The sequence below is a fragment of the Gorilla gorilla genome, chromosome 11 (genome assembly GCF_029281585.2).
Source record: "Gorilla gorilla gorilla isolate KB3781 chromosome 11, NHGRI_mGorGor1-v2.1_pri, whole genome shotgun sequence".
Lineage (NCBI taxonomy): Eukaryota > Metazoa > Chordata > Mammalia > Primates > Hominidae > Gorilla > Gorilla gorilla.
The window spans coordinates 105,444,456-105,469,549 of NC_073235.2; the positions used below are offsets into that span (position 1 = coordinate 105,444,456).

The 25,094-nt window shown below is 41.2% G+C and overlaps 1 protein-coding gene and 1 pseudogene across 6 annotated transcripts in view; both read right to left on the minus strand.

Moving 5' to 3' along the window:
- ICA1L (islet cell autoantigen 1 like) overlaps nucleotides 1-25,094 on the minus strand; it is a 95,324-nt gene that overhangs the window by 57,392 nt on the left and 12,838 nt on the right. The gene's annotated exons all lie outside the window — the stretch shown is intronic.
- Nucleotides 6,322-9,372, minus strand: LOC101153903 (keratin, type II cytoskeletal 8-like; annotated as a pseudogene).

Here is a 25,094-nt window from a genome sequence, read left to right on the forward strand (position 1 = left end):
AATTTGTGACAACATGGATAAATCTGAAAGACAAATACCACATGATCTCAATTACATGTAAAATCTAAAAAAGTTGAACTAATAGACGTAGAGAGTAGAATGGTAGTTACCAGAGGCTGGGGGGAGGGGTATTGGGAAGATGTTTGTCAAAGGACACAAAATTTCAGTTAGGAGGAGGAAGTTCTATTGTACAACAAAGGGACTATAGTTAATAACAATAGATATTCTTGGAGATATCTATGAGGCAGGATTTTTAGTGTTCTTACCACAAAAAAAGATGAGGTAATACATATGTTAATTATGTTGATTTAGCCATTCCACAGTGTTTCAAACGTAATGTACATGACAAATATATACCATTTTCTCAATTAAAAATAATTTTTGAATTAAAAATGTTAACAAATTCTTCAGTCTTAAAGAAAATTACACCAGATAATTTGGATTTATAGAAAAGAATGGAAGGACTGTAATTGTTAAATGTCCTGGTAAATATAAGACTATTGTTTCTTTCTTAATTTCTTCACATTATATAACTTTAACATGCATAGAGGCTGGGTGTGGTGGCTCACACCTGTAATCCCAGCACTTTGAGAGGCTGAGGCGGGTGGATAACTTGAGCTTGGGAGTTCAAGACCAGCGTGGGCAACATGGCAAGATCCTTTCTCTACAAAAAATACAAAAATTAGCTGGGCGTGGTGCAAGTACCTGCAGTCCCTGCTACTAGGGAGGCTGAGGTGGGAGGATCACTTGACACTGGGAGGTGGAGGTTGCAGGGAGCCAGGATTGTGCAACTGCACTCCAGCCTGGGTGACAGAGCCAGACTCTGTCTCAAAAAAACAAAAACAAAAAACTCTACCATACACAAACAATAAAATAGCAGCTCAATTATCAATGTACTGCCATTTTAAAAACATCACTGATATGTTTACCCATTCTTTACCACCTCACTCCATCATCATCATCATATAGTTCTTTTTCATAAAATTTACATACACTGAAATCTCTAATTTTTAGCTATATATTTTTTTCATTACTTATTTTACTTACAGATTCAGGGTCTCACTCTGTTGCCTGGGTTAGAGTACAGTGGCACAATCATAGCTCACTGCAGTCTCAAACTCCTGGGCTCAAGTAATCCTCCCACCTAAGCTTCTGGAGTAGCTGGGACCACAGGCAACACATCAACATGCCTGGCTAATTTATTTTTATTTTTGTAGTGACAACATCCCACTATGTTGCCCAGGCTTACTTATTTTTAATTGACAAGTAAAAATTGTATATATTTATGATGTATGACATAATGTTTTAAAATGTGTATACATTTTAAATCTCCTTGGTTAAATTTATTCCTAAGTATTTTAATTTTTTTACTAGCTATTGTCAATGGCATTGTTTTATTGATTTCTTCCTTTTGTTTTTTTTTTTGACAGTCTTGCTCTGTTGCCTAGGCTGGAGTGCAGTGGTGCTGCAGCCTCCACCTCCCAAATTCAAACAATTCTCCTGCCTCAGTCTCCTGAGTAGCTGGGATTACAGGTGCATGCCACCACGCCTGGCTAATTTTTGTATTTTTACTAGAGACAGGGTTTCATCATGTTGGCCAGGCTGGTCTCGAACTCTTGACCTCAAGTGATCCTCCCACCTTGGCCTCCCAAAGTGCTGGGATTACAGGCGTGAGGGACCCTACCTGGCCAGATTTATCAGATAGTTTGTTGTTAGTATGTAGAAATGCTACTGATTTTTTTTTTTTTTTTTTGAGACGTAGTCTTACTCTGTTACCCAGGCCGGAGTGCAATGGTATGATCATGGCTCACTGTAACCTCAAACTCCTGGGCTCAAGCAATTCTCCCACCTCAGGCTCCCAAGCATCTAGGACTACAGTTTGTGCCACCACACCTGGCTAATTTTTTTTCATTTTTTGTAGAGATGGGTGTCTCACTATGTTGTCCAGGCTGGTCTCAAACTCCTGTCTTCCAGTGATCCTTCCACCTCAGCCTCCCAAAGTCCTGGGATTACAGGTATAAACCACCATGTCTGACCACTACTGATTTTTGTGTTAATTTTGTATCCTGCAACTTTACTGAATTTATTACTTGTAATAGTTTTTTGGTGGAGTCTTCAGAGTTTTCTAAATATAAAATCACATTGTCCGCGAACAGACGATTTAACTTCTTCACTGACAATCTGAAAGCCTTTTATTTCTTTCTCTTGCCTAATTATTCTGGCTAGGAGTTCCAATACTGTGTTGAATGGAAGTGCTGAAAGTGGGCATACTTGTCTTGTTCTTGATTTTAGAAAAAAAAACTTTCAACTTTTCACTGAGCATTATGTTAGCTATGGGCTTGTCATACAAGGCCCTTATTATGTTGAGAGACATTCTTTCTCTACCTCATTTGTTGAGTGTTTCTGTCATGAAAGGATGCTGAATTTTGTTGAATGCCCTTTTTGTATCTATTGAGATAATTATAAAGTTTTTGTCCTTTATTCTGTTAATATGGTGTATCACTATTGATTTGCATATGGTGAATATGCAGATTCACAGTGATAAATCCCACTTGATCATGGTGAATGACCCTTCTAATGTGCTGTTGAATTTGGTTTGCTAGTATTTTCTTGAGGATTTCTGCATCTATGTTTATCAAAGATATTGGCCTATAATTTGCTTTTCTTGTACTGTTTTTGTCTGCCTTTGGTATCAGGCCTTTATAAAATTAGTTTTGAAGATCTCCTTCCTTTTCAATTTTTTGGAAGAGTTTCAGAAGGATTGGTTTTAATTGTCTAAATGTTTGGTAGTATTCAGTAGTGGCATCATCAAGTTTGGGCTTTTCTTTAATGGGAGACTTCTTATTACTGATTCAATCTCCTTACTCATTATTGGTCTTTTCAAATTATCAATTTCTTCATGATTTAGTCTTTATAAGTTGGTATGTGTCTAGGAATTTACCCATTTCTTTTAGGTTATACAATTTGTTAGTGTGTGTGTATATATATATAGATATAGATATATATATAGATATAGATATAGATTTTTTTAGATGGAGTCTCATTTGGATGCCCAGGCTGGAGTGCAGTGGCACGATCTTGGCTCACTGAAATCTCCACCTCCCGGGTTCAAGCAATTCTCCTGCCTCAGCCTCCCAAGTTTCTGGGATTACAGGTGTGTGCCACCAAGCCCAGGTAATTTTTGTATTTTTATTAGAGATGGGGTTTCGCCATGTTGGCCAGGCTGGTCTTAAACTCCTGACCTCAAGTGATCTGCCCACCTCGGCCTCCCAAAGTGCTGGGATTATAGGCATGAGCCACTGCACCCGGCCTGTGTATCATTTTTTATAGTAGTCTATGATCCTTTGTATTTCTGTGGTATCAGCTGTAATGTCTCCCTCTTTCATTTCTGATTTTAAGCATTTCCTCTTTTTTATTAATCTAACTAAAGGTTTACCAATTTTCTGTTGTTGTTTTTTTTTGTTTTTGTTTTTTTGAGACAGAGTCTCTGTCACCCAAGCTGGAGTGCAGTGGCGCAATCTTGGCTCACTGCAAGCTCCACCTCCCGGGTTCACGCCATTCTCCTGCCTCAGCCTCCTGAGTAGCTGGACTACAGGCGCCTGCCACCACACCCGACTAATTTTTTGTATTTTTAGTAGAGACAGGGTTTCACCATGGTCTTGATCTCCTGACCTCGTGATCCGCCCACCTCAGCCTCCCAAAGTGCTGGGATTACAAGCGTGAGCCACCGCACCCGGCCTTCTCTTTTCAAAACCAGCTCTTCTTTTAATCTTTTCTACTGTTTGTCTAGTCTCTATTTATTCTGCTCTGATATTTATGATTTTCTTCTTTCTCCTAACTTTGGGCTTAGTTTGTTCATCTTTTTCTAGTTCCTTAAGGGATAACATTAGGTTGTTTATTTAGGGTTTTTCTTCTTTTTTGATACAGGCATTCATTGCTATAAACTTCTCTCTTCGAACTTCTTTTGCAACATCTCTTAAGTTTTGGGATATTGTATTTCCATTTTTGTTTGTTTCAAGATTTTAATTTTATTTATTTGTCTTGAGATGGAGTTTCACTCTTGTTGCTCAGGCTGGAGTGCAATGGTGTGATCTGGGCTCACTGCAACCTCTGCCTCTCGGGTTCATGAGATTCTCCTGTCTCAGCCTCCCAAGGAGTTGGGATTATAGGCGCCCACCACCACGCCTGGCTAATTTTTTGTATTTTTAGTAAGACGGGGTTTCACCATGTTGGCCAGGCTGATCTCGATCTCCTGACCTCAGGTGACCCACCCACCTCAGCCTCCCAAACTGCTGGGATTACAGGTGTAGCCACTGTTCCCGGCAGTTTTAAGATTTTTAAAATTTCCCTTTAAATTTCTTTTTTGACCCGTTTGTTGTTTAGGATCATGATGTTTAATTTCCACATATTTGTGAATTTTCAAATGTTCTTATTATTTCGAGTTTCATACCATTGCAATTGAAAAAGCTACCTGATTTCAATTAATAAATTTTTAAGACTTATATTGTGGCCTAAGACATGATCTGTTCTGGAGAATGTTCCATGTGTTCTTGAGAAGAATTTGTATTCTGTTAATATTGGATGGAATGTTCTGCATATATATGTTATGTCCATTTGGTCTAAAATGTAGTTGAATTCCAGTGTTTCCTTACTGAATTTCTTTCTGGGTATCTGTCCATTGTTGACAGTGGGGTATTAAAGTCTCCTATTATTGCATTGCTATCTATCTCTTCAGATCTATTAATATTTGCTTTATATATTTAGGAACTCTGATGTTGCATGTAACACATATTTGCAATTATTATATCTTCTTGATGAATTGATCCCTTTTCATTATATAATAATTGTCTCATTTTATAGTTTTTTGACAAAGTGTGTGTCAATTTTTGTGTTACTATAAAGAAATACCTGAAGCTGGGTAATTTATAAATAAAAGAGGTTTAATTGGCTCATGGTTCTGCCGGCTGTACAGGAAGTATGGTGCTAGCATCTGCTTCTGATGAGGCCTCAGGGAGCTTTTCCTTATGGTGGAAGGGGATTGGGATCCAGTGCATCACATGGTGAGAAAAGGAGTAAGAGAAGAAGGGTGAGGCACAATACTCCCTTAAACAACCAAATCCCGTGAGGACTCACTTATCACCACGGGGACAGTACCAAGCCATCCATGAGGGCTCTGCCTCCAAGATCCAAACACCTCTCACCAGGCCCACCTCCAACACTGGAAGTCATATTTCAACATCATATTGGGAGGGGACAAAATATCCAAACCACATCGGTGTACTGCACCTGATATAATTATATCTAACCCCACTCTCTTTTGGTTCCATTTGAATGGTATCTTTTTCCATCCTTTCAGTTAATCTAAATGTGTCCTTAAAGGTGAAGTGAGTCTTGGCTGGGTGCGGTGGCTCACGCCTGTAATCCCAGCACTTTGGGAGACCGAGGCAGGCGGATCACAAGGTCAGGAGATCGAGACCATCCTGGCGAACAAGGTGGAAACCCCGTCTCTACTAAAAATATAAAAATTAGCTGAGTGTGGTGGCAGGCACCTGTAGTCCCAGCTACTCAGGAGGCTGAGGCAGGAGAATGGCATGAACCTGGGAGGCAGAGCTTGCAGTGAGCCAAGAGTGCACCACTGCACTCCAGCCTCGGCGACAGAGTGAGACTCCGTCTCAAAAAAAAAAAAAAAAAAAGGTGAAGTGAGTCTCTTCCAGGCAGCATACAGTTAAGTCTTTGTGTGTGTGTGTGTGTGTGTGTGTGTGTGTGTGTGTGTGTGTGTGTTGTTGTTTGTTTTTTTTAACCTATTCAGCCAGTCTGTCTTTTGGTTGAAGAATTTAATCTATTTACATTCAAGGTAATTATTGATAGGTAAGGACTTAGTACTACCATTTTGTTCATTGTTTTCTGGTTGTTTTACAGCTCTTTTGTTCTTTTTTCCTTTCATGCCTTCTTCCTTTGTGATTAGACGATTTTTCTCTAGTGGTATGCTTTAATTCCTTACTTTGTATCTTTCGTTTATCCACTATAGGTTTTTGCTTTGTGTTTACCATGAGGCTTACATAAAACAGCTTATAGTTATAACAGGCTATGTTAAGCTGATTACAACTTAACTTTGATTGTATACACTTTACCCTGCCTGATATTTTATGGTTTTGATGTCACAATTTACATCTTTTTATATTGTATATCCCTTAATAAATTATTGTAGCCATTATTATTATTTTTAAATTTTAAATTTTTTTTTTTTTTTTTTTGCAGAGCTAGCTGAGGTTTTATTTTGGACCAAAAAAAAAAAAAAAAAGCGATTGAATTGTTTTGTAGCTGGAGGAATGGGCAAGGGGGATCCCCAGGCAGTAAACTCACTAACGGGTGGGCTGAGGGCTAGGGCTGAGCCTCAGGTGGGTCTCCTGTTCCCTGTGCTCCCCTGCACAGCGGCCTCCCTCCCAAGCTCTGGGGCAGCTGCAGGAGGGGCACACTGGGAGGGGCTGCTGCAGCTGTTCACTTGGGCAGGACGTCAGAGGACTCGGACACCAGCTTCCCATCGTGGATCTCAATCTTCTTCACAACTATGGCCCTGGTGAAGCTGGTGTGGCTGAAGGAGATGGAGCCCATGCCAGAGCCAAAGCTGGAGCCGAGGCCATAGCTGAGGCTGGGGCTTGTGAGACCCTCATAGGCCGAGCTCAGACCACCTGCATAGCCACTGGTGGTCTTCGTATGGATATTCATGTTCTGCATCCCAGACTCCAACTGGCTCTCCTCGCCCTCCAGCAGCTTCCTGTAGATGGTGATCTTGATGTCCAGGGCCAGCCTGATGTTCGTCAGTTCCTGGTACTCATGCAGCTGCTACGCCATGTCCTGCTTGGCCCGCTGCAGGGCAGCCTCCAGCTCGGAGAGCTTGACATTGGCATCCTTAACAGCCAACTCCCCACACTGCTAGGCATCTGCGATGGCAGCCTCCAGGGAAACTCTCTGGCCTTTGAGGCCCTCAATCTCAGCCTGGAGCTGGCTGACGTTCTGGTTCATCTCAGATCTCAGTCTTTGCATGCCGCAGGTCATCCCCGTGCTTCCCAGCCAGCGTCTGCAGTTCCTCATACTTGATCTGGTACATGCTATCAGCCTCAGCCTGGCTGTGGTTGGCCATCTCCTCATACTGCGCCTTGACCTCAGCGATGATGCTGTCCATGTCCAGGGAGTGGCTGTTGTTCATGGACAGCACCACAGATGTGTCCAAGATCTGGGACTGCAGCTTCTGGATCTCCTCTTCATACAGCTGCCCGAGGAGGTTGATCTCTTCAGTCAGCCCTTCCAGGCAAGACTCTAGCTCTACCTTGTTCATATAAGCTTCATCCACATACTTCCTGATGAGGACAAATTCATTCTCCATCTCTGTACGTTTGTTGATCTCATCCTCATATTTGTTCTTGAAGTCTTCCACCAGCCCTGGCATGTTGCCAAGCTCTGCCTCCAGCTTCAGCCTTTCCAAGCCCAGAGTCTCCAGCTGCTGCTTAAGGTTGTTGATGTAGCTCTCGAACATGTTGTCCATGTTGCTCTGAGCCATCTTCTGCTGCTGCAGGAGGGCTCCACTTGGTCTCCAGCATCTTGTTCTGCTGCTCCAGGAATTGTACCTCATCTACGGAGGAGGCAAATTTGTTGTTGAGGGTCCTTCTCCTGGGTGCACACGGCCTGGATGTTGGGTTCCACCTCCAGATTAAGGGGGCTCAGCAGGCGCTGGTTGACTGTGACAGCAGTGATGCTTCCCATGCCACTGGCCCCACCATAACTTCCACCCAGGACACCCCAAAAGATGCTGTTGCCCACTCGGGAGAAGCTCAAGGAGCTGATGCAGGCACCGGGCCCACGCGCGTAGGAGCAGTTGCTGAAGGCCTGGGGGCCAGAGGACCACCTCTGGTGGGCACCTTGTAGGACTTCTGGGTCACCATGATGGACATGGTCGATGCAGGAGTGGAGGCAGGTGGGCTGAACCAGATGGAGATCCCAGAAGCAGCAGGGAAGCTGCTTCTTGGTCTATTTTTTTTTTTTTTTTAGATAGAGTTTTGTTCTTGTTGCCCAGACTGGAGTGCAGTGGCATGATCTTGGCTCCTTAACCTCCCAGGTTCAAGTGATTCTCCTGCCTTAGTCTCCCGAGTAGCTGGGATTACAGGCATCTACCACCAGGTCCAGCTAATTTTGGTATTTTTTTTTAGTGAAGACGAGGTTTCACCATGTTGGCCAGGCTGGTCTCGAACTCCTGACCTCAGGTGATCTGCCTGCCTCAGCCTCCCAAAGTGCTGGGATTACAGGCATGGGCCACCACACCAGGCCTATTGCAGCCATTATTTTTAATAGTTTTGTTTTTTAACATTCATATTAAAGACCCACCATTATACTATTATTCTAAATTTGTGTAATTGTACCAATGAGTTTTATACTTTTAGATGTTTTTGTGTTACTCATTAGCATCCTTTCCTCTCAGCTTGAAGAACTCCCTTTATCATTTCTTGTAAGACATATCTGGTGGTGATGAACTACCTCAGTTTTTGTTTGAGAAAGCTTTTATCTCCATCATTTCTGGAGGTCTACTTTGTCAAGTAAAGTATTGTTGTTTGACAGTTTTCTTTTTTCCTTCAGCACACTGAATTTATCATCCCACTCTCTACTGGCCTGTAGGTTTCTCCTGAGAATCCACTTCTAGCCTTATTGGAACTCCTTTGTATGTGATTTGCTTTTCTCTTGCTACTTTCAGGATGCTCTCTTCATCTTTGATTTTTGACAGTTTGATTATATCTTAGTGTAATCTTGTTCAGGTTGAATCTGATTGGAGACCTTTGACCTTCTCATACCTGAATATTTATACCTTTCCTCAGATTTGGAAATTTTTCTGCTATTATTTATTTAAGTAAACTTTCTGGCCCTTTGTCCCTCTCTTCTTCTGCTTAAACTCCTATAACTAGGATATTTGCTCTTTTGAGAAAATCTTATAAGCTTTAAATCTTCTAAGCTTCATTTTTTCTTCTCTGACTGTATGTTTTGAAATAATCTGTCTTTGAGTTCACATATTAATTCTTCTGCTTCATCAAGTCTGCTGTTAATGCTCTCTACTGCATTTTTTAGTTCATTAATTGTATTTTTCAGCTCCAGAATTTGATTTTTTTAAAAAAATAATTTTAATCTGTTACATTTCTTATTTTGGTCATCTATTGTTTTGCTGATTTCAGTGAAATGTTTCTCTGTATTTTTCTTTAAATTCACTAAACTTAAAGCAATTATTTTATATTATTTGAGAGGCAGTTTATATATGTCCATTTCTTTGGGGTCAGCTACTGGGAGGTTATGTTTTTTAGGTGGTATTATGTCTCCCATTTTTCTTGTTGCCTTACATTAATGTCTGTGCTCTTAGTGGAACAGTTACCTTTTCTAGACTTTATGGGCTAGTTTCATTGTGGACTGACTTTCCTCCATGGGGTGGGGTGCAGTGGTTCTGGCACTAGTCAGGGTGCCAGCTGTGTGGTCTCTGTGCAGCTCTGTCTGCTGAGATTGGTATGGATAAAAATCACAGGGATCCATAGCAGCCAATGTTCTGAGTTTCTGCAGTGGCGCAAGAGTTGTTGGGGTCTTTGGTGGCAATGACTGCTAAGATTGCCCCAATCTATTTTTTTTCCCACTAGAGAAGCTATGGCTGAAGGGATCCCTCTCGGCACTGGTGCCTGATGAGTAGCACCCACGGAATAATCACAGAACTCAGGCCTGATGCACAAATGTGTGGAGGTACTGCAGTTCTGAGTTCCCAGGTAGTAATGGCATTGGTGTCTGGGATGCAGGGATCCTTGCTGCTGTGTAACAGAATGCGAGATGCAGATGCTTGTTAAACAGCTAAGAGAACTGAGAATAAGAGCACTAGTGAGTGCAGCATTAGAGTAGCTCTAGGATTGGGGTAAAGCCAAGATCTCTGTGGCAGCAGAGCTGGTACCCAGCGTTCAGCCACACACAGCAAGAGCTTGGCTCTAGGGCCCAGGGTGCAAATTCTTTAGCTGTATACTTTTGACAAATGGATATCTTATATAGAACATTTCCAACTTCCCAGAAAGTTTCCTTGTATCACTTTCTTGCCAATCCCTACCTTATCAGAAGCAATGAATGTGTTTTTTTCCTTAGCTTTTCCCAGTTTATTCTTTTTGATTGTTGAATAGAATTCCATTGTATCAATATACCAGTGTTTCCAGTTTGGGACTATTGTAAATAAGACTGTTATGAACATACCTATACAAGTATTTTTGCAGAAAAATGTTTTCATTTCTCTTGGATAAAAATCCAGAATTGGATTTGCTGTGTCAAGGGATTGGTGTACCAGCCTCAGCAACAAAGTGAGACCCCATCTCTACCAAAAATAAAAAAATTAGCCATACATTGTGGCACATGCCTGTAGTCCCAGCTACCTGGGATGCTGAAGTGGGAGGATCACTTGAGCCCAGGAGTTTGAGGCTGTAGTGAGCTATGAATGTGCCACTACACTACAGCCAGAGGGACACAGTGAGACCCCATCTCAAAAAATATATAAAAAAAGAAAATTAAAATTAAAAAAATAAAAAATAAACAAATAAGGAGTAGCAGCTGGAAGCCAACATATAATTTTTGCTACTGACAATGGTCAAGTTTCTGGATATAGCTTACTGTGAGAGCCAAATAATCTTCATAACCAAGCACTAAAATTAAATTCAACAAGCCAGTCAGAGGTAACTGAATCACCAGAGGCTTCCCTGTATGAGAGAAGAAAGAAGGAATTGAGATAAACTTGCCCAATTTTTGCTTCCCAAATTTACCAGACAAGCCACTCCTCGTCTAGAAAGAAATGAGAGGGTAGAAAGAGACTAGGAGTTAAACTAATTGAGCTCCTTTAACATAGCAGGAAATGTCAAGAATGAGAAAGATATATTCCCTCTGTATTAATTTCCTACTGCTGCTATAAAAAATGATCACAAACTTAGTAACTTACAACAAAATTAATTTACTGTCTTCCCATTCTGGAGGTCAGAGTCCTAAAATAAAGTTGTCAGAGGGCTGCATTTCTTCTGGAGGCTACAAAGGAGAATCCATTTCATTGTCTTTTATAGCTTTTAGAAGCCACTTATATTTCCTGGCATGTGGTCCCCCTTCCTCCATCTTTAAGGCCAGCAGCATAGCATCTTCTAATCTTTCTCTAATTCTATATGTCATCACATTGTCTTATCTTCTTCTGACCTTTCTGCCTTCCCCTTAAGAAGACCTATGTGATTATATTGGACACACCTAAATAATCCAGGATAATATCCCCATCTCAATATCCTTAACTTAATTACATCTTCAAAGTTGCTTTGAACACAGTCTCTTGCAACAGAAAGTAACATATTCATAGGTTTCAGGAATTAGGACATGGACATCTTTGGAAGGCCATTATTCTACTACAGCCTCTATCAGTTTTCACTCTTATTTAGCAAAAGGATAGGCTCAAGTAATTTCTTCATAAAAGATACTTGAGGCCCGGCATGGTGGCTCATACCTGTAATCCCAGCACTTTGGGAGGCCAAGGCGGGTGAATTACTTGAGGTCAGGAGTTCAAGACCAGCCTGGCAAACATGGTGAAACCCTGTTTCTACTAAAAATATACAAATAAGCTGGGCATGGTGGCAGGCACCTGTAATCCCAGCTACTTGGGAGGCTGAGGCAGAAGAATCACTTGAACCCAGGAAGCGGAGGCTGAAGTAAGCCAAGATCGCACCATTGCACTCAAGCCTGGGCAACAGAGCAAGAATCTGTCTTAAAAAAAAAAAAAGGAATACTTTATTCCTTTTTACACTATACAGTATTTAAATTTTCAGCTGTGTCCTGGATTTGGAATTCAAATCTTAAGTAAAATAAAACAAATCAATAATCTCTTTAGAGGTAGATTTGTATTCACTTATAACGTCTCATTACTATGACATCACTGAAAAGCAAGTGGAACTGATGTTAATGTGCACACTGAAGCACTGAAATCCTCTTGAGAAAAATAATCTGTGAAGACTTTTGACTTAATATAACACTAGTGTTTGACGCAATTAAGAAAATATATTAGTCAAACCTGATGTTTAACATAGTGGTCCTGCTTACTCTGGCTCCTAAGCCATGAGTTTTCTTACAAACACAATCAACATTCCTCAGAGTGATGGTTTATAAATAATTCAACTTTGGAAGGGGGGAACTGGTAGGAAATGCTCAAAAATGTCAGCAATGGTTTTCTCTGCAGTGGGATCATGGATGACAGTTTACTGTGGTTTCTGACAGTTTTCTGCAGCAAATTTGCTACGATTAACATGTATAACTATTATTTGAATATTATTATTATAAAAATGTTTTCTTATCAAGACCAGTTATACTTTTACCCTTTTTGGTTTTTCTTTCTTTCTTTTTTTTTTTTTTTAGACAAGATCTTGCTCTGTTGCCCAGGCTGGAGTGCAGCAGTGCCATTATGCTCTGACCTCCCAAGCTCAAGTGATCCACAAGTGCATGCCATCACACTCAGCTATTTTTTTTTTTCTTTTTTTTGTAGAGATCCTAAGACTGTGCCCTCACCCCCACTAGACCAGAGGCTGGTTGCAAGTCAGGGTCTCCAGAACTTCTGACCCACCAGCTTCAAGTAGCGGGTTCCCAAGACTCCTTTTTGGGCTCGATTAATTTGCCAGAGTGGTTCACAGAACTCAGGGAAACAAACACTCAGAGTCTCAAGGCAGGTCAAAGGAGGGCAGAAGGTCAGAGGCCTGTCCCTGAAGCCTAACACACCCAACACTGTAACAAGACTGTAATGAGAGCTATGGAAGTTAGGAACCAGCAAATGTTGATGAAAAATAACACCACACTATCCAACACTTGCAAGCCCTTATCCAAAAGTGAGTCATTCATTCATTCATTCATTCATTGTTAAATATATATTAAGTGCTTATAGTTTTATGTAGCAATCTTACCTGAAATGTGACTAATCATCAGTAAGTGCATATAAAAATATCTGAGAAGTTAAAATAGTTATTACAAGACTATACATTAAATCACATGAACTTTATTTGTAAGGGAGCTGGTCTCCCCCTCTCCTGCTAACAATCGAACACCTAATTAATAACAGAAATAGGACTGAAATTCTGATGTGCTGGGTACCATGAGTGAAATTTCCTTTGAACTGCATGTTGAAGAAAAACAGATTTTAACAGCAGGAGGCAAGGAAATACTATTCCAAATACAGGCTGAAGAAGAGAAAGGCAGATTGATGGTACAGATTGTAGAGATCTGTTTAGCAGAGAGACTAAACACAGAGAGTTCAGAACAATCTCTCCATATTCCAGACATAATCTAATAAAAGCCTGGACCAAGGCATTAGTGTAAGAATGGCTATAAAGGCAGATATCTACAGAACTTGGTAAATAATGATTAAGCAGTTTTGCCCCAGAAAAATAAAGGCAATTAGAAGAAGCAGTTCTCTAAGTGGGAAGGTTACACATTTCATCTGTGACATCTTGAATCTGAAATGATCAAGAACATCAGAGTTTTCCAAAATTTCCAACAGGTAATTAAAACTGTAGTAATAAAAAATTGTTTCAAGCTTGGGTCTCTAGTCAGACTGTCTAGGTTTGAACCTAAGAACTTTTTTTATTAGCTGTGGGACCTTGTGCAAGTTACATTAATCTCTCTTTTAGTTTCCTCATCAGTAAAATACGAATAATGAAGTAAATGGATTGTTATAAGAATTAAATGAGAAATATATGTAAAGTGCTTGGAATAGAAATTGCTGGCACTTAAGAATTCATGTTATATTTTTTCATTTTACTTTTTATCAGAGCTTAGAATGAAATATTATATGGGAATTATATATATATATATAGTTAAGCAGTGAGAACAAATGAGACCTTCAATAAAATAGAAAGGGTGGTAAACAAAAAGATACAGGCACTTGTATGTTCACTGCAGCATTAGTCTCAATAGCCAAAACATGGAATCAACCTAGATGCACATCAACAGTGGGCTGGATAAAGAAAATGTGATACACATACACCATGGAATACTATGCAGCCATAAAAAAGAACAAAATCATGTCCTTTGCAGCAATACAGATGCAGCTGGAGGCCATTTTCCTAAGCAAATTAATGCAGGAACAGAAAATCAAATGCCACATGTTTTCATTTTTAAGTAGGAACTAAACATTGAGTACACATGGACATAAAGATGGGAATAGTAGACACTGGGGACTACTGGAGTGGGGAGAAGGGAGGAGGTGGTGAGATTAGCCACCATGCCCGGCTAATTTTTGTATTTTTAACAGAGATGGGGTTTCGCCATGTTGGGCAGGCTGGTCTCGAACTCCTGACCTCAGGTGATCCACCTGCCTCGGTCTCCCAAAGTGCTAGGATTACAGGCGTAAGCCACTGTGCCCAGCCAAACAGCATATTTTTAAATTTTTGGTTGACTATGTGAAAGTGCCAACATTAGGCCATTTTTTACCTACAAAAACAGCAATTGCATGGGACTCAATCTAATAAAACGAACCGAAACAAGTTTACTAAAGTGATCTAAGTCATTTCAGAAGAAAGTCATCTGTGGGCAAATGATCTCCCTAATCAAGAACATGTCCCAGCTCAATTCAGAGATCTGGGCTGATTAGCAAACTATGGCCTGCTGGCAAATTAGTCTTTAGCTGCTTTCTTGCTACAAAGGCAGTTAGGTACATCCAGCAAATTGCACAGCCCACAAAGCAAAAAATTATTTACTATTTGGCCATTTACAGAAAAAGTCTGCAGACCCCTGATCTCAGCCATGGTTCTAAAATATAGTCTGAAAAGTCATAAATCTCTTTAAGTTGTATTATTGTAATAAGACAATGTCTAGTCTTTGTATACATACATATATATTTTGTGTGTGTACAGCTATATATAGTCATGCACCGCATAATGACATTTTAGCCAGTGATGGACCATATATACAACAGTGGTCCCATAAAATTATAACGGAGCAGAGATCTAGCAAAATGGCCGAACAGGAACAGCTCCGGTCTGCAGCTCCCAGGGAGACAAACGCAGAAGGCGGGTGATTTCTGCATTTCCAACTGAGGTACCCAGTTCATCTCACTGGGACTGGTTAGGCAGTGGGTACAGCCCACGGAGGGCAAGCAGAAGCAGGGTGGGGCGTTGCCTCATCCAGGAAGTGCAAGGAGCTGGGGCCCTCCCTCCCCTAGCCAAGGGAAGCCACGAGGGACTGTGCTATCTGGCCCAGATACTATGCTTTTCCCACAGTTTTTGCAATCCGCAGACCAGAAGATTCCCACGTGTGCCTATACCACCAGGGCCCTGGGTTTCAAGCACAAAACTGGGTGGCTGTTTGCGCAGACACCGAGCTAGCTGCAGGAGGTTTTTGTTTTTGTTTTTTTACCCCAGTGGTGCCTGGAACCCCAGCGAGACAAAACCGTTCACTTCCCTGGAAAGGGGGCTGAGGCCAGGGAGCCAAGTGGTCTCGCTCAGTGGGTCCCACTCCCACAGAGCCCAGCAAGCTAAGAACCACTGGGTTGAAATTCTCACTGCCAGCACAGTAGTCTGAAATTGATCTGGGACGATCAAGCTTGGTGGGGGCAGGGGCATCTGCCATTACTGAGGCTTGAGTAGGCAGTTTTCCCCTGACAGTGCTAAGGAGGCCAGGCAGTTTAGACGGGGCAGAACTCACCACAGTGCGGCAAAGTGGCTATGGCCAGACTGCCTCTCTAGACTCCTCCTCACTGGGCAGGGCATCTCCGAAAGAAAGGCAGCAGCCCCAGTCAGGGGTTTTTAGATAAAACTCCCATCTCCCTGGCACAGAGCATCTGCGGGAAGGGGCAACTGTGGGCACAGCTTCAGCGGACTTAAAATGTTCCTGCCTGCTGGCTCTGAAGAGAGCATCTGATCCTGACAAGGAGGATTCTCCCAGCACAGCAATTGAGCTCTGCTAGGGGACAGACAGCCTCCTCAAGTGGGTCCCAGACCCCCATGCCTCCTGACTGGAAGACACCTCCCAGCAGGGGTCAACAGACACCTCATACAGGAGAGTTCCAGCTGGCATCAGGCTGGTGCCCCTCTGGGACAAAGCTTTCAGAGGAAGGAACAGGCAGCAATCTTTGCTGTTCTGTAGCCTCTGCTGGTGATACCCAGGCAAACAGGTTATAGAGTAGACCTCCAGCAAACTGTAGCAGACCTGCAAAAGAGGGGCCTGTTAGAAGAAAACCTAACAAACAGAAAGCAATAACATCAACATCAACAAAGGACCCCCACACAAAAACCCCATCCAAAGGTCATCAAGCCTCAAAGATCAAAGGTAGATAAATCCACCAAGATGAGGAAAAAACAGCACAAAAATGCTGAAAATTCCAAAACAGAATGCCTCTTCTCCTCCAAATGATGAAACTCCTCTGGGCACAAAACTGGACAGAGAATGAGTTTGATGAATTGACAGAAGTAGGCTTCAGAAGGTGGATAGTAACAAACTCCTCTAAGCTAAAGGAGCATGTTCTAACCCAATGCAAGGAAGCTAAGAACCTTGATAAAAGGTTACAGGAACTGCTAACTAGAATAACCAGTTTGGAGAAGAACATAAATGACCTGATGGAGCTGAAAAACACAGCAAGAGAACTTCGTGAAGCATTCACAAGTATCAATAGCTGAATCAATCAAGCGGAAGAAAGGATATCAGAAATTGAAGATCAACTTACTGAAATAAGGCATGAAGACAAAATTAGAGAAAAAAGAATGAAAAGGAATGAACAAAGCCCTCAAGAAATATGGGACTATGTGAAAAGACCAAACCTACGATTGACTGTCACCTGAAAGTGACAGGGAGAATGGAACCAAGTTGGAAAACACAGTTCAGGATATTATCGAGGAGAACTTCCCCAACCTAGCAAGAAAGGTTGACATTCAAATTCAGGAAATACAGAGAATACCACTTAAGATGCTCCTCAAGAAGAGCAACCCCAAGACATATAATCGTCAGATTCTCCAAGGTGAAACGAAGGAAAAAATGTTAAGGGGAGCAAGAGAGAAAGGTCAGGTTACCTACAAAGGGAAGTCCATCACTCTAACAGTGGATCTCTCTACAGAACCCCTACAAGCCAGAAGAGAGTGGGGGCCAATATTCAACAATCTTAAAGAAAAGAATTTTCTTTTTTTTTTTAATTATACTTTAAGTTCTAGGGTACATGTGCACAACGTGCAGGTTAGTTACATATGTATACATGTGCCATGTTGGTGTGCTGCACCCATTAACTCATCATTTAGCATTAGGTATATCTCCTAATGCTATCCCTCCCCCTCCCCCCACCCCACAACAGTCCCCAGTGTGTAATGTTCCCCTTCCTGTGACCAAGTGTTCTCATTGTTCAATTCCCACCTATGAGTGAGAATATGCGGTGTTTGGTTTTTTGTTCTTGCGATAGTTTACTGAGAATGATGATTTCCAATTTCATACATGTCCCTACAAAGGACATGAACTCATCATTTTTTATGGCTGCATAGTATTCCATGGTGTATATGTGCCACATTTTCTTAATCCAGTCTATCATTGATGGACATTTGGGTTGGTTCCAAGTCTTTGCTATTGTGAATAGTGCCACAATAAACATACGTGTGCATGTGTCTTTATAGCAGCATGATTTATAATCCTTTGGGTATATACCCAGTAATGGGATGGCTGGATCAAATGGTATTTCTAGTTCTAGATCCTTGAAGAATCGCCACACTGTCTTCCACAATGGTTGAACTAGTTTACCTCCCACCAACAGTGTAAAAGTGTTCCCATTTCTCCGCATCCTCTCCAGCACCTGTTGTTTCCTGACTTTTTAATGATTGCCATTCTAACTGGTGTGAGATGGTATCTCATGGTGGTTTTGATTTGCATTTCTCTGATAGCCAGTGATGACGAGCATTTTGTCATGTGTCTTTTGGCTGCATAAATGTCTTCTTTTGAGAAGTGTCTGTTCATATCCTTCGCCCACTTTGTGATGGGGTTGTTTTTTTCTTGTAAATTTGTTTGAGTTCTTTGTAGATTCTGGATATTAGCCCTTTGTCAGATGAGTAGATTGCAAAAGTTTTCTCTCATTCTGTAGGTTGCCTGTTCATTCTCATGGTAGTTTCTTTTGCTGTGCAGAAGCTCTTTAGTTTAATTAGATCCCATTTGTCAATTTTAGCTTTTGTTGCCATTGCTTTTGGTGTTTTAGACATGAAGTCCTTGCCCCTGCCTATGTCCTGAATGGTATTGCCTAGGTTTTCTTCTGGGGTTTTTATGGTTTTAGGTCTAACATTTCAGTCTTTACTATTTAGGTCTAATATTTCAGTCTCTACTATTTACGTGTGCATGTGTCTTTATAGCAGCATGATTTACAATCCTTTGGGTATATACCCTGTAACAGGATGGCTGGGTCAAATGGTATTTCTAGTTCTAGATCCTTGAGGAATTGCCACACTGTCTTCCACAATGGTTGAACTAGTTTACAGTCCCACCAACAGTGTAAAAGTGTTCCTATTTCGGCCGGGTGCGGTGGCTCACACCTGTAATCCCAGCACTTTGGGAGGCCGAGGCGGGCAGATCACAAGGTCAGGAGATCGAGACCATCCTGGCTAACATGGTGAAACCCTGTCTCTACTAAAAATACAAAAAAATTACCAGGCGTGGTGGCAGGCACCTGTGGTCCCAGCTACTCGGCAGGCTGAGGCAGGAGAATGGCATGAACCCAGGAGGCGGAGCTTGCAGTGGGCCGAGATATTGCACCACTGCACTCCAGCCTGGGCGACAGAGCGAGACTCTGTCTCCAAAAAAAAAAAAAAAAAAAAAAGTGTACCTATTTTTCCACATCCTCTCCAGCACCTATTGTTTCCTGACTTTTTAATGATCACCATTCTAACTGGTGTGAGATGGTATCTCATTGTGGTTTTGATTTGCATTTCTCTGATGGCCAGTGATGAAAATGCTCATCATCACTGGCCATCAGAGAAATGCATACGACCAATGGAACAGAACAGAGCCCTCAGAAATAATACCACACATCTACAACCATCTGATCGTTGACAAACCTGACAAAAACAAGAAATGGGGAAAGGAGTCCCTATTTAATAAACGGTGCTGGTAAAACTGGCTAGCCACATATAGAAAGCTGAAACCAGAACCCTTCCTTACACCTTATACAAAAATTAATTCAAGATTGATCAAAGACTTAAATGTGGCTGGGCGCAGTGGCTCACGCCTGTAATCCCAGCACTTTGGGAGGCTGAGGCAGGTGGATCACAAGGTCAGGAGATCGAGACCATCCTGGCTAACATGATGAAACCCCGTCTCTACTAAAAATACAAAAAATTAGCTGGGTGTGGTGGCGGGCGCCTGTAGTCCCAGCTACCTGGGAGGCTGAGGCAGGAGAATGGTGTGAACCCGGGAGGCGGAGCTTGCAGTGAGCCGGGACTGTGCCACTGCACTCCAGCCTGGGCGACAGAGCGAGACTCCATCAAAAAAAAAAAAAAAAAAAAAAGACTTAAATGTTAGACCTAAAACCATAAAAACCCTAGAAGAAAACCTAGGCAATACCATTCAGGACACAGGCATGGGCAAGAACTTCATGTCTAAAACAGCAAAAGCAATGGCAACAAAAGCCAAAATTGACAAATGGGATCTAATTAAACTAAAGAGCTTCTGCACAGCAAAAGAAACTACCATCAAAGTGAACAGGCAACCTACAGAATGGGAGAAAATTTTTGCAATCTACTCATCTGACAAAGGGCTAATATCCAGAATCTACAAAGAATTCAAACAAATTTACAAGAAAAAAACAACCCCATCAAAAAGTGGGCGAAGAATATGAACAGACACTGCTCAAAAGAAGACATTTATGCAGCCAACAGACACATGAAAGAAAAGAATTTTCAACCCAGAATTTCATATCCAGCCAAACTAAGCTTCATAAGCAAAGGAGAAATAAAATCCTTTACAGACAAGTAAACGCTGAGGGATTTTGTCACCACCAGGCCTGCCTTACGAGAGCTCCTGAAGGAAGCACTAACTATGAAAAGGAAAAACCAGTACCAGCCACTGCAGAAACACATCAAAATATAAAGACCAACGATACTACGAAGAAACTACATCAACTAATGTGCAAAATACCCAGCTAGCATCATGATGACAGGATCAAATTTACACTTAACAATATTAACCTTAAATGTAAAGAGGCTCAATGCCCCGATTAAAAGACACTGACTGGCAAACTGGATAGAGTCAAGACCCATCAGTGTGCTGTATTCAGGAGACCTATCTCATGTGCAGACACACATAGGCTCAAAATACAAGGATGAAGGAATATTTACCAAGCAAATGGAAAGAAAAAAAAAAAAAGCAGGAGTTTCAATCCTACTCTCTGATAAAACAGACTTTAAACCAACAAAGATCAAAAAAGACAAAGAAGGGCATTACATAATGGTAAAGGGATCAATGCAACAAGAAGAGCTAACTATCCTAAATATATATGCACCCAATACAGGAGCACCCAGATTCATAAAACAAGTTCTTAGAGACCTACAAAAAGACTTAGACTCGCACACAATAATAGGGGGAGACTTTAACACCCCACCGTCAATATGAGACAGATCAATGAGACAGAAAATTAACAAGGATATTCAGGACTTGAACTCAGCGCTGGACCAAGCGGACCTAATAGACATCTACAGAACTCTCCACCCCAAATCAACAGAATATACATTCTTCTCAGTGCCACATAGCACATATTCTAAAATCAACCACATAATTGGAAGTAAAACACTCCTTAGCAAATGCAAAAGAACAGAAATCATAACAAACAGTCTCGCAGACCATAGTGCAATGAAATTAGAACTCAGGATTAAGAAACTCACTTGAGGCCGGGTGCAGTGGCTCAGGCCTGTAATCCCAGCACTTTGGGAGGCCACGGCGGGCAGATCATAGGGTCAGGAGTTTGAAACCAGCCTGGCCAATATGGTGAAACCCCGTCTCTACTAAAAATAAAAAAATTAGCTGGGCGTGGTGGTGGGCGCCTGTAGTCCCAGCTTCCTGGGAGGCTGCGGCAGGAGAATTGCCTGAACCCAGGAGGCAGAGGTCTCAAAAAACAAACAAACAAAAAAGAAACTCACTCAAAACCATACAACTACATGGAAACTAAACAATCTGCTCCTGAACGACTACTGGGCAAATAATGAAATTAGAGCAGAAATAAAGAAGTTCTTTGAAACCAATGAGAACAAAGACACAACATACCAGAATATCTGGGACACAGCTAAAGCAGTGTTAAGAAGGAAATTTATAGCACTAAATGCCCGCATCAGAAAGTGGGAAAGATCTAAAATCGACACCCTAACATCACGATTAAAAGAACTAGAGAAGCAAGAGCAAACAAATTCAAAAACTAGCAGAAGACAAGAAATAATTAAGATCAGAGCAGAACCGAAGGAGAGAGAGAGACACGAAAAACCCTCCAAAAAAATCAATGAATCCAGGAGCTGGTTTTTTAAAAAGATTAACAAAATAGACCGCTAGCCAGACTAATGAAAAAAGAAACAAATAGACACAATACAAAAAAATAAAGGGATATCGCCACTGATCCTACAGAAATACAAACTACCATCAGAGAATACTATAAACACCTCTATGGAAATAAACTAGAAAATCTAGAGGAAATGGATAAATTCCTGGACACATACACCCTCCCAAGACTAAACCAGTAAGAAGTCAAATCCCTGAATAGACCAATAACTGTGAGCCACCGTGCCTGGCCTCCAATAACAAGTTCTGAAATTGAGGCAGTAATTAATAGCGTACCAACCAAAAAAAGCCTAGGACCAGATGGATTCAGAGCCTGAACCAGAGGTACAAAGAGGAGCTGGTACCATTCCTTCTGAAACTACTCCAAACAATAGAAAAAGAGGGACTCGGCTGGGCGCAGTGGCTCACCCCTGTAATCCCAGCACTCTGGGAGGCCAAGGCGGGCAGATCACAAGGTCAGGAGTTCAAGCCAACATCGTGAAACCTGGCCAACATCGTGAAACCCCGTCTCTACTAAAAATACAAAAATTAGCTGGGTGTGGTGGCGGGTGACTGGAACCCCAGCTACTCAAGAGGCTGAGGCAGAGAACTGGTTGAATCCGGGAGGCAGAGGTTGCAGTGAGCCGAGATTGCACCACTGTACTCTAGCCTGGGTGACAAAGCGAGACTCCATCTCAAGAAAAAAAAAAAAAAAAGGAAGAAAAAGAAAAAGAGGGACTCCTCCCTAACTCATTTTATGAGGCCAGCATAATCCTGATACCAAAACCTGACACAACAAAAGAAGAAAATTTCAGGCCAATATCCCTGATGAACATCGATGCCAAAATCCTCAATAAAATACTGACAAACTGAATCCACAGCACATCAAAAAGCTTATCCACCATGATCAAGTCTGCTTCATCCCTGGGATGAAAGGCTGGTTCACCATACGCAAATCAATAAACATAATCCATCATATAAACAGAACCAATGATAAAAACCACATGATTTATCTCAATCGAAGCAGAAAAGGCCTTCGATAAAATTCAACACCCCTTCATGCTAAAAACTCTCAATAAACTAGCTATTGATGGAACATATCTCAAAATAATAAAAGCTATTTAAAACAAACCCATAGCCAATATCATACTTAATGGGCAAAACCTGGAAGCATTCCCTTTGAAAACCAGCACAAGATAAGGATGCTCACTCTCATTACTCTTATTCAACATAGTATTGGAAGTTCTGGCCAGGGCAATCAGGCAAGAGAAAGAAATAAAGGGTATTCAAATAGGAAGAGAGGAAGTCAACTTATCTCTATTTACAGAAGACATGATTGTACATTTAGAAAACCCCATCATCTCAGCCCCAAAACTCCTTAAGCTGATAAGCAACTTCAGCAAAGTCTCAGCATACAAAATTCATGTGCAAAAATCACAAGCATTCCTATACACCAATAATAGACAAGCAGAGAGCCAAACCATGAGTGAACTCCCATTCACAAGTTTTACAAAGAAAATAAAATACCTAGGAATACAAGTTACAAGGGATGTGAAGGACCTCTTCAAGGAGAACTACAAACCACTGCTCAAGGAAATAAGAGAGGACACAAACAAATGGAAAGACATTCCATGCTCATGGATAGGAAGAATCAATATCATGAAAATGGCTACACTGCCCAAAGTAATTTATAGATTCAATGCTATTCCCATCAAACTACCATTGACTTTCTTCACAGAATTAGAAAAAAACTACTTTAAATTTCATATGGAACAAAAAAGGAGCCCATATAGCCAAGACAATCCTAAGCAAAAAGAACAAAGCTAGAGGTATCATGCTACCTGACTTTGAACTATACAAGTCTACAGTAACCAAAACAGCATGGTACCAAAAAAGATACATAGATCAATGGAACAGAACAGAGACCTCAGAAATAACCACACATCTACAACCATCTGATCTTTGACAAACCTGACAAAAACAAGCAATGGGGAAAGGAGTCCCTATTTAATAAATGGTGCAGGGAAAACTGGCTAACCATATGCAGAAAACATAAACTGGACCCCTTCCTCACACCTTATATAAAAATTAACTCAAGATGGATTAAAGACTTAATGCAAGACCTAAAACCATAAAAACCCTAGAAGAAAACCTAGGCAATAACCTTCAGGACATAGGAATGAGCAAAGACTTCATGACGAAAACACCAAAAGTAATGGCAACAGAAGCCAAAATTGACAAATGGGATCTAATTAAACTAAAGAGCTTCTGCACAGCAAAAGAAACTATCATCAAAGTGAACAGGCAACCTACAGAATGGGGGAAAATTTTTGCAATCTATCTTTCTGACAAAGGTCTAATATCCAGAATCTACAAGTAACTTAAACAAATTTACAAGAAAAAAACAACCCCATCAAAAAGTGGGCAAAGGATGTGAACAGACACTTCTCAAAAGATATTTATGTGGCCAAGAAACATACGGAAAAAAAACTCATCATCACTGGTCACTAGTGAAATGCAAATCAATACCACAGTGAGATACCATCTCACGCCAGTTAGAATGATGATCATTAAAAAGTCAGGAAACAACAGATGCTGGAGAGGATGTGGAGAAATAGGAATGCTTTTACACTGTTAGTGGGCGTGTAAATTAGTTGGACCATTGTGGAAGACAGTGTGGCAATTCCTCAAGGATCTAGAACCAGAAATACCATTTGACCCAGCAATCTCATTACTTGGTATATACCCAAAGGATTATAAATCATTCTACTATAAAGACACATGCACACATACATTTACTGTAGCACTATTTACAATAGCAAAGACTTAGAACCAACCCAAATGCCCATCAATGATAGACTGGATAAAGAAAATGAGGCACATATGCATCATGGAATACTACGCAGCCATTAAAAAAGAACGAGTTCATGTCCTTTGCAGGGACATGGACGAAGCTGGAAACCATCATTCTCAGCAAATTAACACAGGAACAGAAAACCAACCACCGCATATTCTCACTCGTAAGTGGGAGTTGAACAATGAGAACACATGGACACAGGGAGGGGAACATCACACACTGGGGCCTGTCAGGGGTTGGGGGAAAGGAGAGGGAGAGCATTAGGACAAATATCTAATGCATGCAGGGCTTAAAACCTAGATGACGGGTTGATAGGTGTAGCAAACCACCGTGGCACATGTGTACCTATGTAACAAACCTGTATGTTCTGCACATGTATCCCAGAACTTAAAGTAAAATTTAAAAAAGAAACCTATTTTAAAAAAGATTATAATGGAGCAGAGAAAATCCTATTGCCCAGTGATGTCATAGCCATGGTTTGCCACTGAGCAAACCTTTCCTTTGTTTAGATACATAAATACCATTGTGTTACAGTTGCCTACAGTATTCAGTACAGGAACATGCTATACAGGTTTGTAGCCTAGGAGCAACAGACTGTATCAGATGGTCTAGGGGTGTAGCAAGCTCCACCATCTAGGTTTGTGTAAGTACACTCTATGAAGTTCATACAATGACAAAATTGCCTAAG